A 14,448-nucleotide genomic window follows, 5' to 3' on the forward strand; every position below is an offset into this window, starting at 1 on the left:
ATTGTCTTGGTACACCACTATAAGAGTGTAATAGATTCGTTGTGTTAAATTATAGGAGAAAGTTGTCTCGGCAAGCAAAGTTTTACCATATTTGTTGAAATGGACATGCTCTGTTACAAGAATACATGTTGTCGATGTCCTTAAACTTAAAAAGAGAAATAGCCAGCAGCATAGTTTAAATGTATGCCATGACCTGGAAGTATTTCTTGAGAACATTTATTTCCAACATATGTAGGACACCTGGTCCTACAGCCTGTAGGACCTGGTCCTACAGGCTGTAGGACCAGGTGTCCTACAGACCTTCAGCATTTGTGCTGTCCTTAATAATAAAAGTAAAAACATCACAGCAAGTATAAAATGTCTGTTAAGGCCAGCCAAATTCAAGCTCAAAGTATAGTGATCTCAAATACTAATAATAATGGACTCAACAGAGATGGCTTTAATAATTACATCATAAGATACACCTTAGCCTTGTAAGCAAACACCAAACAGATATAGCGGTAACCAAGAGAACCCTCTATATACAGATATAGCGGTAAGCAAACACACAACTGCACAAACACTGTCATAAACCACAAAGAAACCACATCAAGACAACTTTCAGTAGGTTACTACATCACATGTAATAAAATATAATTATATAGTTGCAAACACCAAAAAATCTACTAAACTGAAGCCACCAACAAAACGGTACCCTTGTACAGGTATTAGACAATAAAGGAAGTACAAAACAAAACATGGCTGTAATATAGAATCTAAACTTGTAAGCCTTATAGTGACATAATGTTTCTTAGTAAAACTCTTCAGTTACTTATGTAGTGTAAATTGTGTGTGTGTTTGTCACTGTACATGAAATTATTCTATTAGACAGATATAAAACAACCATAAATATGTGGTTAATGGCTGATTAAAAGTTACTGCTAACTTTATGAAAGTAGCAGGGAACTCTTTGGATGGTGCTTTGTTACTTAAAGTCATGGGAATGTATTATGATAGGCTGTATGATTATCCAGATATATCTGATTATCGAGATATCATAAGACTTATCAAGATAAGGATGATAGGTTCATATATCTGCCAAATTTCTGTATATTATAGATAGCTAGTTAACTGCCAAAAATGTAACCATTAATTGTCTAAATCATTAGCTTTGGCATTGTGCCCGAGTGTTGGAGGTGTCTACACCACCAGGTATTATTTAGTGTATATGTTCACACCACACCCTAACTATAGTTACAGTTATTGATGTGACAAACTCTATTATCAAAATGCTAATACAACACATAATTGTCTGGAGGTACTACAACACTCGTGAATCATTTACGTAGGTATGACTGTTGACCATTTAGAACTTCAATATATATTTCAAACATTAAATCTCTCAAACATAAAGCCATAAACAATCCCTGTTTCATTGGTGCTATAAGAGAAATATCCATTTATCATACTAAGGAAATATCACACATACTTACACAAACTATAAATAGTTACTGTGATCAGATCAAATTAATTATTGAGCTGCCACATTCAAAAGTTTTTTGCTTTTTTATTTCTGCTGACAGTTTATCATGGAACAAATTAGCGTACATAGTTCAAAGGAAATATATTATCATTAATAAATTTACCAGGAAGCCTTTGGGTGTATAGTGTTACATAAATCATAGCCTACAAACATGTATCATACACTCTCAGTACATACGTAGAATACTGTAGCAACATTTACTCCATCTTTAAAATCATAGACACTTTATGTGTTACACACACACACACACACACACACACACACACACACACACACACACACACACACACACACACACACACACACACACACACACACACACACACACACACACACACACACACACACACACACACACACACACACACACACACACATGCAAGCACTTTTCATTATTCAACGGACATTTTTATTGGTGAAATTTATGTGATAAAGTGTTATTGTAAAAATGTCAACAAAGCACAGCTACCAATAATACTCTGACACTTATCCATCATTTATGTATACATAAGTACATTTGTTGGCCATATTTAGCAAACATTTTATCTTTGAAATATTTAGACCTCCATATAGTCTAGGAATGTTTTCAAATCTGTGAGTTAGGTAACATTGCTCAACCTCAAAAAATTTTGCCCCTCAAATACATAGGCTATATGGTAGTACTGGATGATTACAGTAGTTTTTGACACTGTTACCTACATATAGTGTGAAAATATTGCATTTCATCTGATACTTATTCTGCACTGAGGAACTCATTATTTCATTATGGTGAAAAGTAAAGGAATGTAGGAACTATATAAGAACTGTTGACTGATTGCTCTATTAGAATATTTATGAATTCATGTGAATATATTAAAACATTTAGGCTGTTTCATGAACTACTCATTTCATGAACTACCATAATTTTAAATTTATGCATGGTGTTGATATGGCACCATCTATAGAGGACAGAGGTGTTCACATTTGGGATATACATGTACATGACATCTGAACAAACTTTCAAGGCTTGTATATTTTTTTGCAGATTTTGCAGTTGCTTGGTTGTCTGCAACATTTTCATCCATGAAATTTTGTGAATATAGTGAAAGCTCTTTCACTTGGATTCCTTTTATTTGGGTAGCCCAATTAGATCTGTCTATTAACAATAATAATTAAGTTTGTACTAGAAAGAAATACAAGAATGGAGTGTTAGGGTTGCTGTTTACCTGCTAGGTGCATGGCTTGTCTATTGTACTAATAATAACTATCATTTGGTTGCTAGGTGATATTACAGCTCAGGAAAGTGACCGCAAATGCATGAATGTTTTGTAGTGGATAGCACTAACAGAAAGCAACAATAACACGCTCAATCTTTCATTTAATTTTGCATGTACTTCTCAGTTGTAGACATTTCTGAGATACAGGCAGCAGCATAAATCAGACTGCTCAAATCCAAGATTTTACTTGTATCAGGATTAAACTGTATGGAAAATGTGAACTCAAAATGAAACCTCACTCCACAAATTTGAAAATCGGTAGTTTGTTGGGATTCAATTACAAAACTAGCAACAATCAAACCAAAACAACAATTGTTCACCATACACACATATGTGTAGTCACCATACCCCTTGAACTATCTGTTTTGGATTGATTAGAATGGAGTGCTTGTTTTTACAGAGGTTGTACAGGCATGGTAGGACCTATTTATATGTTGACATTTCAGGGTGAGGGTTGCCACTCTACACATGGTAGGGTTGCATACAGCTGGTTTAGCTTATCAGAATGAGAGGATCAGACAAAATTTGTGGTAGACTGTTTGTGTGACAATTCACAAACTTCTTATAGCCAATAGGGATGAAATTGTGAATTTGATTATGTGGTACATGAATAAGTTTCTATGGTTGTGGGTTTATTACTGGTCCAACATGGACAGTTATCATGTACACTGATTCCTCAAAAATCCAATACACAATGGTGTCAGCTTAGTAACAATGCAGTCAGCTGTAGTTACATTACAAGTGTTTTGGTTATTTATATAGATGTCATATTCAACAAATCTGCTGAATGATTCTCATAATACACAAATTGGTTGTGGAACAAATAGTTCAAGTATATTATCCCGATTCATGATTTCTACTTAGGCAATAGATACAATTATGAAGATTTCCTTGACACTGATTAAGTGTTTTTCACAGCATATAATTATAGCTAGCTTTTGGCCGGTTGTGGGCACACACCTGGTTTAATGAAATCTGCAATGAAGCGTATATAATATTGTTACAAATTTTATTGAGCCATCTCTGATATTACATTATTTCACACTAACAAATAATAAAGACCACGCCTTTTTCATAGTTTAGTCACTTTCACACAAAAAGCTATGAACACATATACTAGGGCTTTGAACCTCAATTGACATTTTGCCGATTAGTAACAAATTCTAATACCATACATACTGACTGGTACATGCTGTATCATGGACTTACCTTTGTCTTCTAGTTCATTATCACATAGGTGTTGATTTTTGGATAGATTATAAAATGGATTCTTTTACTGGCTACCATGATAACCATTTGTGAGTTTTTGTAGTGAGTGAAGGCACCTCTTGTATCGTTCTTTGTTTGTAATGCCATATAACAGTGGAACAAAGCTGATAACTAAGTGAAAGGGCCTTTTCAGCAATTGAAAGTTATGGGTATGAGTTCAGTCATGCAGTTAATTTGGTGTCATTCTATACTTTGATACAATATGTGCTGGTGAACCAGTCATGATGTTACAAAAAAGTAAAATTAAATTTAAACTGAAATAAAAGTGATGAAACAAGGGAGGTAATCTGCACCAGCAGCTTGTTTAGTCCCTACTTGAGTCGGCCATACTATTGACAAGCTGTATATGACTGAAGTAGGTGAATGAGTATAGCAACAAGTAATGTATATAGACATCCTTCTTGTTTCAATATTTTTCCTGTTTCATGTACTTAAGTTGTATCTGTATGGTTATTGCACGTGTCCGAGTATTTTGGAATGGCACAATTGTCAGTGTAGCCTGGAGTGAAGCAATAACTATAACTCATGTGGTTTTGCAACTTCCTGATAGAATTAGATCACTGGTAAACTTTATAGCTGAGTATAATAATCTTTTTATACAGTGATGATTTCAACTTAGACACATGTTACAATTATTTTACTAGATGCATGGGTAGCTAAATCAATTTAGATACCTTTCTTTAATGCTTAAACTTTAAAGCATACTAAACAATACCATGACTATGAAGTGGCTTTCACATTTCCTTATGACCTTAATGTGAAGTCAGTTCATCAATCGTATGACCAAGAATGAGGGTCATATTATAAGTGGAAGACACTGAAGCCATGGTTCATATACAATTACTTACCATACACAGAGTATCTTAGCAAAGAAACTCACGTGAGCTTCTCTATGATTCATCACCACTAACAACCAGTGGTAAATGTAATAATCAATTCAACCACTTCATAAACATGAGTTTTAAACACATTTTGGTAGTGAAATATGTGTGTACAAAGGTATAAAACTAACTGTAAACTGGTCTTATTTCTAAGTACTGAGAAATGCCAGTCAAGTAATCAGTGTGTTTTATGCCCTTTCCTTCCAGAACATCTTCTTTACAAAATAACCAACATTAAACTTTCTGACGGGTAGAGTCCATCAGGTGAGCTCTAATAGGAGTAGTTGAGAGGTCAAGTGTTGCTTTTTAATGGAACAGGAGGGAATTAGGCCAAGTTACAGGTCATTCAGGAGATGTAGTCAATCCCAGGTAGGCCAGAGTTCCACCAAGTCCAACTGCACAACAATTTGTTTTTCTGAGGTAACGTGTAACGAATCGTGACATTTTCTTGACGGCAGGAATATATGTTTAAAGGAAATGTAAGTGGAATTGTGCAAGGAATTGTCACAATTTCAGTAACTATTTTAGGGATGTGCCAAATTTCATCCAGGAAATGTACATGCATGAATTGTGACATTTCTTGTGGAAAATGTATATATTTCCTGAGAACGTAAGTGTCAGTATGGAAACATATGTACTGTAGCTGCTTTGGTGAAAATTGAATCTGCTGTCATGTGTGACAAGGCTGATTCATCAGATCCAGACACCTACATACTTACAGTACTTGCTCCCAAGTACATTACATGTTCATATATCTGTGGTTTGGGGTGTACATGTACGTATATGCTCAATATTTAACTACTGGGTCTATTGGTATATGATTTTACCATAGTGTATATAGTTGCATGATGCCCTTTAAATGCTGCAATAAAATGTGCTTTAATCCCATGTATGCACTGTCCACAGCGTCAGGAGATTGCACACTAATAGAGAAAAAACTCCTACACATATAATTATCATGAACCACAGTAGTGGTTCATGGTAGAGTTTTATGTCAAAATCTCAATAGAATGCCAAACAATAAAACACCTTAGAAAACACCACCAATAGCTATTAACAGAAGTCTTAGAAGTTAATTTGTAAGAAGCACAGGTCCACTGGTAAAACTAAAATGATGAAATCAAAGGAAACCAATGAAAGTACTTACGCCGCTCCTTTACTATATATACGTACTTTCCCACATCTTACTCGTAGTTAGGTGGTTCTTTCACACTTCTTTTGGTGAGATGGTCTTGCATCATGCTTTTTCTTATGTGACCACAAATTGAATCACCAACTCTGTACCCCTTTATGTTCGTGTTAAACAGACACACTGATTGAAGCCATGTGTTCGTGGTTAATTTCTCTCTAACCATTGGGAACCATATATAATCATGTTATTTAGTTCAGATTGACTAAATCACAGTGTTTTGTTGACATCAGTAAAATTAAAGAAAAGAATACAATTGTCTTGGTGATACATTGAACTATCACCATAAGAATTTAAACGGACATGATTTGTTACATCAGAACAAGTTGTCAATGTCTTTAAACTAATTGAGAAAGAACCAACCATATATACAGTAGTCTAGGTGCTGTACGTGTAATAACAGTGTTGTAACTTTTAAATTCGTACAAAATCCTTGTAAGAGCTAATAAAATTCAGGGTGATCTCAGATGCAATAAAAACTGAAAGATTCAACAGAGATAGCTTAGTTCATTTAGTACACCTTACATTTGCTAATAAAAGTGACACTATATTAACTTAAAGGTGGAATTACCCTTTAAACTGGGAATTCTATAAAGTATAAAGAACAGAATACAGAAAGAACGTATAAATTTAAAGCCCCAGTGTATAGATACGTATTTCAGTTATATACGCATGTGCTTTTTGTATGCAAGTACAGCACTGTTGTCATGGCTATAACAAAAGACATAACAAGAGTGTGTGCCTTAATATAATGTGACAAATGCTTTGTCATGTGACGGCAATAATGTAAAGACTGCATATTATATAGGGGTGGGTGATATCTTCATAAACAAATATCGATAGTTTTTGGGACGTTATTTTGATTACTAATATTGCACTGTCTCTTGAATAACTCATAACTAGTCCATATCAACTGACCTGTCTGTCCAATTTGCTTTAGAATGCTGATTTATTTCATAGTAGCAGGTAGTCCAGCAATACCTAGTGTTGTGTGCCTGAACTGTACCCATGATGTTTTTTGTACAAGATGTTGCATCTTGTACTAGTGTATCTCGATATCAATAATGCTCATCGATATCCAGCAGTAAAATATTGAATGTCTTGACATATTTCCCACCCCTATAACCCATACACAAAAGGCAGACCTGTTACAGATCTGCTACAGACCATAATATGTCAAACACCTACAACAGATTTGTTTTATAACAACATAGTTCTCACAGAGCTGTCTCCAACTTACACTACCTGTTGAAACTATGTGCAAACTTTGTAGGATACAGGTCAAAGGTTTACCACAGGTCATGAATTTAAAACCACTGTACATACATGGATTCAACAACAAAGAAAGATTTCAAACAAAGAAGCTAGTTTCTGTTTTGCAACAGTAGAAGACAAAGTGATTGATACTGAACTGATCTCTAGATGTATATTTTATTTATGCTTAAAAAGAAGATTTAAGAAGGAAGAGCAGGCTTTCTAACAGGCTTTTCATGGAAGATAAATCACTGACAAAAGTTGTTTTCATTATGAGGACACTAGTAAGTTGTTACTGTAGTGCTTATACTAGTAACTATGCATGTTAGTAGCCTGACACCTTATATCCTACGGAACAAACTTCTCTTCCATATAATGCACACCATAGATGTTTGACTCAAAGTTTATTGACACAACTCGAAGCTGTGGGGTCTCCTTCAAAGTATACCTCAAGAAAAATGGTGAATACGAGTTAACCTCATTGGTTGGAAATGATAAGAGAAAGCTACTTGAGAAGTTGCCAAAAAATTAGTGGATTGTCAACTAAAAGATTGTTCAAATGATGTCAAGGCACTTTAGGAGGTAATCATACATCGAGCTGCTTTCACACTATTATTTATTATTCTAGGGTTTTGCAATCTTACAGCTAGAATTGAAAAGATGGTAAGAATTGTATCAGTGATATATAAAAGTAACTAGCATATAATGAGTAGTCTAATATTATACGTACATGTAGCTATGTACCTGTAATATGGGTTAACCTGCTAGAGGCAATCCTGTGACAATGAATTACAGGCTAAAGGGCTTCTGGTACTGTATATAGATAGAGAGTACCCACACAAAAACCTACAGGTACATGTACTGCCATAGTTTTGTACCCAGTCTGGCTAGTGCAAATAGCACAAACACTGTCTGGTGACATTGCTAGAGTTACTTGGACCCAGAAATTCAATCTAGCTAAAAAATAGGATGAGGAGTTGCATAATTGTTTACAAACAGTGGAGAATCATTTGAAAATGGCTAGAAATAAAGCAAAACTCAAATTAGCATCATTGCCGACTGAATCACCCCTTGTAATGATGTTCCTCCCAAGCTGGCAAGACAAAAATTTCCTCCAACAACCGTCTGTTGCCTTATGGACGGACAAGCTAGAATGATCCTCAGATAATGGGTCTGCAGGGGTGTCTGATGATGACAATCTCCTTTACTCTTGGTAGTAACAGTAGTAGTGGTACTGTAATTATAGTAGAGTTAATTTTGCTTTTGTGTTTGCTTATAATTTCTAATGGATTTACTTGAGATAATCTCTCCATACATTGTATCTTGTAAGGGTAGAGAAGATATTTAGTTTCTGTTAAACATTGAGGCATGATTCTTTGGTTTAAAATGGTGAGGTCAGAAAGGACTTGACAACCACCTCTTAAACAACCTCGGGGAGAACTTATAACAATACGGCTTTAAATTGCCTGCTTTTCGATCAACTTCCAATTCATGCAATTATGCATCTCATCAGTTGTGATTGGCCAGCCAAAATTTTGAACGTCCGGGCCCAAGAAACTTGAGAAATGTCACCAGACATTGTTTGCGCTATTAGCACGGGCCCGCTGGGCACGAGACTACAGAACTTTGTGGTCAAGATACCCATGTGTGGGCATCAAGTTGCCCTCAAGCTGTTAAGTTCTGTATGTTTATTCAATCCTTAGAATTTCTTTAACTGAGTCGACATTTAATACAGATAAGACATTACTTTATGTACGTATTCTAGAAGATTATTATACAAATTAGTAAAAAAGTTAATTATGGCTTAATTTGTAAAGTTATTTAACAAGACACTAAAGAAATCTTTTTGCTATAAAGTGATAAAAGTCAGACTACTGTTCAGCCTATGTAAGTAAGTAACAACTACTCCACTACTGAGTCATCATGGCACATGTATGTATAGAGCAAGGATAATTGCACCCGACTGGAACGACTCATCAGGATTGCTGTTTCTTTGACAAAACTAACTCATACTTCTCCTAGCAGAAACTCATTGTCTTTCTCCTTGCAATCATTTATATGTGCATGCACTTAACAACCAGAGTCTATGGATGGATTTTGTGCAGTGTATACTCATGTAGTCAACAAGAATACGTTATCATGATGTTGTACATATCACGTAGGTGAGACCAAATGAAATTGTTGATTGGTGTACTCTAAACTACTGAAGTAAATCCACTGAATGATATATTGGCACTATCATCATGGATGACTGTCTACTTGGTAATTACACATTGTTCTTTTCTGTATTTATGTGCTGTCCTCTGCAGATACTTCGAAAAAATGGAGTCAAGCATAGGAGCTCCTTCTGTAGGACTAACACTGAAAGCAGGCTGATAAATAATATCATTGTAGAAGCCATAATTTGTGCATTGTGGTTAAATAAAGTCTGTGGTAACTCTGTATAACATTTGTGGTAACTCTGTATAACATTTGTGGTAAATAAATTAGCCTCAGCTCTGTCACAGGTCTGTGACCAAATCACTGCACTGCAGCAGACATGTGGCAGCTAAGCAACAGTTTCAAATACAGACCTGTCATTAGGTTGAAACAGAGTCTACTGTAACAGGCCTGTAACAGATCTGCCTGTTCCGTATGGGAAATAGTGTATCCGCAGGGGCGTAGGGAGGGGGGGTTCCGGGGGGTTCAGGAACCCCCCCTGCAAAATTTAGACTTCTGCAAGCAGGATCCTAACACACCATTTAGTGTGGCAGGACAAAATGAGTGAGAAATATAGTGTAATGGCACAGCACAACAATTGATACAACTTACATTCATCTCTCAGGGAAGGATTTACGGAGGTAACATGAGCCCTCTTCAAAACTTGTTAAAAAGATCGATATACTCTAATAGAGCAGTCAGGTATATACTCTAATAGAGCAGTCAGGTATACTCTAATAGAACATGCATGTAAATATCCATGTCCATATGAAATTTATCAGACATTCCAACATTAATGCAAAACTTAGCATGACCTTATTCTGCTATAGCTTTGGTGTGCAGTGTTTAAAGATATAGAGCTCCAGTAATTTATCACTTGTGTTATGCAAAATACAGTAAATTCATGCTATGCATATTTGTATAGTTATATTGTTTTGGTTGTCATTTGTATCAATGGATTCATGGCTCCTATACCACAGTGAGATATAACCATCACTTCAGATTACTATATGTGTCTCTATGTGCTATGCTGTCTGTTTCCACTAGGTGACTTTATCTAGTACTACCTTCATCCCAGGGGCACTTAATGCGTCATAATTAATGTACTTTTTGCATAAAATATAGCAATTTGCTGAGTTCTGATTTATTAAAATATTGAAAGTCTCTCAGCGGCTGGGGGCTGTGCCCCCAGACCCCTGCTTCTAGTAACTCAATGCTGGTGCTGGAACCCCCCTTCAAAAAATCCTGGCTACGCCCCTGGTATGTGTGTGCTACTGTGCATAAAACTTATTACCATACAGTGTAAGTATGTGATTAGAATGACTGACTCTAATCTAAAAACAAATAGTACCAGGGAGTTCTTTTCATGATACTTTGCCATGGGAACAGTAGATGATAATTATAGCTGTATATCTGTATTCATAGCATCATAACTTAGCAACTGTTATAGTTATTGATTCACATTTTAAAGATCATACTCAGGACCCACTGCTTATCCTAGCTACATAGCTAAAAAGTAATTACATAATAGTTAGACTTCAGACCACAGGGGTCTAAGTAATTTAGTAACCCGATGGCCCTGTGTCGTGGCGCCTGAGCGAAGCGAAGGCGCTACTACAGGGCCTGAGGGTTACTAAATTACTTAGACCCCTGTGGTCTGAAGTCTAAGTTATTTAGACCCTTTATGTAGTTGTTGTACCTTAACATTGTTGACAGCTGCTTGTAACAGAGAAATGTAGCGTTCATTAGTAGAAACAAGCCATTACTCCACCCGTTACCGTTTAAAATAAATTTTCAGGTGGCGATGCGTTGCCAACGCTACCAGTCCGGGTGCGCGTAATAAACATGAAAAGGGTCTAAGTAAACATGAAAGGGTCTAAATAATAGTTAGACCCTTTTGGTGGTGAATTTGGTGAATTTTGGAGGTGTCTAAGTTACTTAGACCCTTTTCATGTTTACTTAGACCCTTTCATGTTTACTTAGACCCTTTTCATGTTTATTACGCGCACCCGGACTGGTAGCGTTGGCAACGCATCGCCACCTGAAAATTAATTTTAAACCCGTAACAACAGAATAATGGCTTGTTTCTACTAATGAACGCTACATTTCTCTGTTACAAGCAGCTGTCAACAATGTTAAGGTACAACAACTACATAAAGGGTCTAAACAACTTAGACTTCAGACCACAGGGGTCTAAGTAATTTAGTAACCCTCAGGCCCTGTAGTAGCGCCTTCGCTTCGCTCAGGCGCCACGACACAGGGCCATCGGGTTACTAAATTACTTAGACCCCTGTGGTCTGAAGTCTAACTATTATTTATACGGGCACAATGTGGAGTCTATGGAATTTATAAACCCGAAGGCCCGGGCTGTAGCGCACGAGCGAAGCGAGGGCGCTACTAAGGGCCTGAGGGTTTATAAATTTCATAGACTCCACATTGTGCCCGTATAACTGCTTTAGACTCTATTTCACATTACACTCAGATCACTTACCTCATCCATGGCTGTTTCTGCTGTAGGCTCGGCAAAAGCGGCTGGTTTTCTTACGATAATACTAACGCCATGGCAACTATGCGTCCTCACGTGACTAAATAATTGCGCTCGTTAAATCACTGCACGTGAACAACGCATAGCGATTGGACAAATCCGATTTTGAGCATATGTCATATTGTGCTTAAAGGCGTGGAGTATATTAGAAAACAAGGTGGAGTATATGAGATTTATTACCCACCCAAAACAGCCTAAATAGAGCCTAAGTAAACATGAAAAGGGTCTAAGTAACTTAGACACCTCCAAAATCCACCAAATTCACCACCAAAAGGGTCTAAATACATATGAAATAAGCATGTTGGATACTTTCATAAACCAAGAATAGCAAGTAGCCAAGCCCGAGTATGATGTGACAAGCTCCTTTGTCAGTGTTAAGTTAAAACACAATTGTCTGGTGGTAATCCAACACTCAAGTATGAATCATTTACGTAGGTATGACTGTTGACTATTTAGAGGTTTTTCAAATATTAGAACTCTCAAACCCCATAGGAGAAAAATCCATTTCTCAGCAGTCTAGTATTAAGGAAGTTATCACACATACTTACACAAACTATAATTCTTATTGGTACAGCAAACTGTGGTCAGATCAAATTAATTATTTATAGTTTGGTGCAGTATTATAAAGAGTTTTTCGCTGTACGAACCAACTTTCTTTCTACTGATACATACCTACCACACAAAAATAGTAGCTCAAGAAGAGTATAAAAATTTAAATAATAATTAATTACAATTCTCTATACATGTGTAGGATATGTTAACAAGTATAACAACCTTCTTTTTAAAACTATAGTCACCATATACAGTGTATGTATTACATGCACATGGTACTTTTTATTCTACAAAACAAGGGATATTTTATGGAGCTAAATCTGATGTGAAACTGTCAACAAAGCACAGTTGCCAGGATTAACATACGTACTGTGATGATGTTCATGAATCATCTTGTGGGTATATATGACAGTTGCAAACATTTCAAACATTAACATGTTTTATATACAAGAAATCAATCTATCCACTGGGATAGTACTAGACTTAGAACAGTTTTCTACACATCATCACAATATGTACGTACATATTGTGATAACTACAAAATGCAAATCCTGCATTTTGTCTATTTTTATTCTAGATCATAGCTGTGCATATACAAATATGTATTAGAAGTGAAGAAATTGTTGCATAACAATTAGCCTTAGCGAGCCCCACCATATGAGAACAGTAGTGTTGTTATGATTTTGCTTGTTTGTCAAAGGAGAAGGGATGAAGGTAGTGTAGGCAAAACATTATACCAAAAAAGCCACCTAAGTGCTAACCAAGCCATGTTACTATGTTTAGCCACCTACAGTAACCATGAAGTACTACAAGTTTCACTTATACTTTTTATTTTGGCCTATCAAAAATGATAACTGGCAGCTTTGTGTAACATTTGTACAGTTATATGATGCTGCTGTGTGTTGGTATAACAAGTTTGTCAATATAAAAGTTGATCTTTTTATTACTTCAATTCCTTCTACGTATCATAGATTATTAATCTAACACACATGTGATATTAATAATGTTGTTCTTTACATGATTGATGACTAGTCAATCTGTACAAGCAAGCAACACCTAAGGCTTTCCCTACGATGGTACACATGCATTTACCTAGTTTGTAGTCTATTGACAAAAATTAAGTTTGAGTTGGACACAGTACCTGTTAGGTGACTTGTTTATTCAACTTATGATAACTACCAATTGGTTGCTAGGTGAAGGTAGATTAAAAGAAAGCAAGAAAATGAGCATGAATGTTTTAAAGTCACTTCCCCTCTACCCACAGCACAAAATCTATTTACTTTACCATATTTAGCATGCATTTCTCAGTTACGGCCAGTTATGGGATATAGACAGCAAGTTAATCAAACTAAAAAGGTTTCAGTGTTCATAAACTATGTGCAAAATAAGTGAATAAAACTACAATAGTCTCCACTGTAGTTCATCTATGTAAATGACATAGTCTGAATAACAGTGGTTAGTTGTGAATCTTGTGATGTACATGCTTCCATTTGAAATTAAGTCCCATCTGTTCCAGGATAGTAATAAAAAAAGAGGTATGTTCTTTTCGTGATATATACAAATGGGTAAGACTATGAAACCATCAATATGTGCTATGATTATCAAGGGATTTACATTTCAGGGTATAAAATATTGAGGTTTTACACACACTATATATATATATATATATATATATATTTATATATGCAAAATGCATGCAAAATTTGTGTGTCCATGCATGTGTCCACCCTGCCAGCCTCTTTGTGGTGGACATGGTAATATATCATTGTTGATAATGGCAG

The 14,448-nt window shown here is 35.8% G+C and overlaps 1 protein-coding gene and 1 long non-coding RNA gene across 2 annotated transcripts in view; one reads left to right on the forward strand and one right to left on the reverse strand.

Moving 5' to 3' along the window:
• The window catches only part of LOC136246844 (zona pellucida sperm-binding protein 3 receptor-like), a 69,731-nt gene that overhangs the window by 9,551 nt on the left and 45,732 nt on the right, over nt 1–14,448 (reverse strand). The window lies entirely within an intron of this gene.
• Nucleotides 7,419–9,818, forward strand: LOC136246853 (uncharacterized). The gene is made up of 4 exons (XR_010696860.1): nt 7,419–7,953; nt 8,000–8,034; nt 9,534–9,633; nt 9,681–9,818. It is a non-coding gene; the product is annotated as an uncharacterized lncRNA (long non-coding RNA).

Source organism: Dysidea avara, chromosome 2, assembly GCF_963678975.1.
Source record: "Dysidea avara chromosome 2, odDysAvar1.4, whole genome shotgun sequence".
Taxonomy (NCBI): Eukaryota; Metazoa; Porifera; class Demospongiae; order Dictyoceratida; family Dysideidae; genus Dysidea; species Dysidea avara.